Source organism: Meriones unguiculatus, chromosome 3, assembly GCF_030254825.1.
Source record: "Meriones unguiculatus strain TT.TT164.6M chromosome 3, Bangor_MerUng_6.1, whole genome shotgun sequence".
Taxonomy (NCBI): Eukaryota; Metazoa; Chordata; class Mammalia; order Rodentia; family Muridae; genus Meriones; species Meriones unguiculatus.
The window spans coordinates 125,467,434-125,469,502 of NC_083351.1; positions in this window are offsets into that span (position 1 = coordinate 125,467,434).

A 2,069-nucleotide genomic window follows, 5' to 3' on the forward strand; every position below is an offset into this window, starting at 1 on the left:
TCAAGCCGCGCCGGCAGTCCCTTGACGACATGAGGGCGCCAGGAGCGCGGGCCGGCGGTGGAGAGCCCGGGCCGGAGCGCCGGGGTTGGGGCGCGGGGGGCGCGGAGCCGGGAGGGGAGGGAGGCTCCGGAGGCTAGAGGCGGCCCGGGCGGGGGGAGGGACGGAGAGCCGAGCGGGAGGCCCCGGAGCTGCGGGGGCGCGGCGGCGCGGGGTGGTGCGGGCGGGTGGGCGCGGAGAGCCTCTCCCGGGGTGCGGCACCGCCGCGGGCCGCGTGCTTTCTAGCCGGGTAGATCCACAGGAGCGCGCGGAGCTCGGCCCGCAGCCGCCCCCGGGGGGCGATCCCAACTTGGCGGCGGCGTCCGCGCTCCGAGGGAGGGCGCTCTGCCTGCGGGGGGCGGCCGGGGCTTGCCCGTCGAAGGCTGGGCTCTCCCTGGAGTGTCGCTCCCTCCCGGGCTTCTGCGGGGCGGAGGAGGGCGGTGGCGAGAGGCGGCGGCCGCCGAAGTTCTCCCGGCGCCGAGGAGAAGCGCGGAGCGGCCGGGAGGGGAGGACGGAGCGTTTGCCGGGGGACGCTGCAAGTGGGGATGCATTTATAGAGCGCTGGCTACGTGACGTGCCCTCCAGTGGCTTTTCTGATTCGCTTTCTGACCTAAACACACATTAGTTTAGTCCCCGTGCTAGGGCCAACACGGTCTCCAAATATCTGCTGGCTGAAGTCAGAGGCTTTGCATATCATGTATTACATGGCAGGCAATGAAGAAGGCTTCTGAGGCTGGCCGGCTCCATTTCCACGCTGTGGTAACATAACACCAGACGTGGGGTAGGCACATACATTCAAAATCCCAATTCCAGAGGCGTAAGATCACTTTATCAGGAAGGGGTCAGCGGAGGTAGGGCAAAACTTGCCTTTGTTCAGAGTTTTGGGAAAGTAGTGGGGGAACCTAAGCCAGAGAGGGCTGGGTGCAGTTTCCAGCGAGAGGGACCCGGCCTTCTTTCTGGAGCTCTGATAATGGGAGAGGCAGGCGAGGCCGGTTCAGCATTCCTTCTGCTGGTTAGCTGAACGCCAGGAGCAGCCAGGAGCCTTCGGTGTGGAGGACAAGAGGACAAGTCCTTGCACACGCCACACACGGCTGAACTGTAAATACGCGACAGTCACATAGGCATGGAATTTGCTGTCTCTGATACGTGCTAAATAAGGTACGTCTCTGCTGAGGGAAACCTGTTTACCAGAGACCCGAGTTTAGTAGGATCTCTTTAATTTTTATTAGTCGGAGACAGTGAAGGCACAAACAGGCTCAATTTACATCTATGCATCTCTTATTTTATGACTCATCCGGTTGTTGGGGAGTATGTGTTCTTGAAAGAGACAATAGAGAGGAGAAATGTGTGTGGCAATGTGGGGGGGGGGGAGATCACATTATTACAAGTATTCAGAGTCAAAGATCAGCTCCTTTGGAGGCTTGTCAGCGTGGTTAGTGTGGGCGGAAAATTGTTCTTACTAACGTTACTGTGATTGAGAGATTAAGCCAAGCACAAGCTAACTCTTCCAAACACACCTCACCTGAAAGCAGGATGCTCTCTGCTGTCTGCAGAATAAGGTGGGTGCTTCCCTTCCTTGATAGATGCCTGAGAGCAATGCATATGGGCTTTGCTGAAATGGGCCGAAGGAAAAGCTTAATATATTGATTTCTGCTTTAGCATTATTTTGGAATACAAAGTTGACTTGAATCAATGTTGTTGTCTGAAACCACGAATGTTTTTTTTTTATCCCCCTCATTTTAAGGCTTTTCAGTAGGCATAAGCAGGCCCTCCAAACACCTGCAACTATTTAGCACTTGCTGTGGGCTAGGGAAAGTATGAGGCCTTGCGTACTGTGATGGTCAGATGAGGGGCTGCAGGGGACAGATGCCACCGAGTTAACTGTGGAAGGCAGGCTTGACCGGAATCTCTACCACTCAGCCACGTGTCTCCCAAAAGCCTTCCGGAAAGGCCACTCAGCCAGGCCTCACGAAAACTGGATTGAAGTCCAGGAACTGGAAGGTCATTCAGGATGCAGCTCTGGGCTGGGGTTA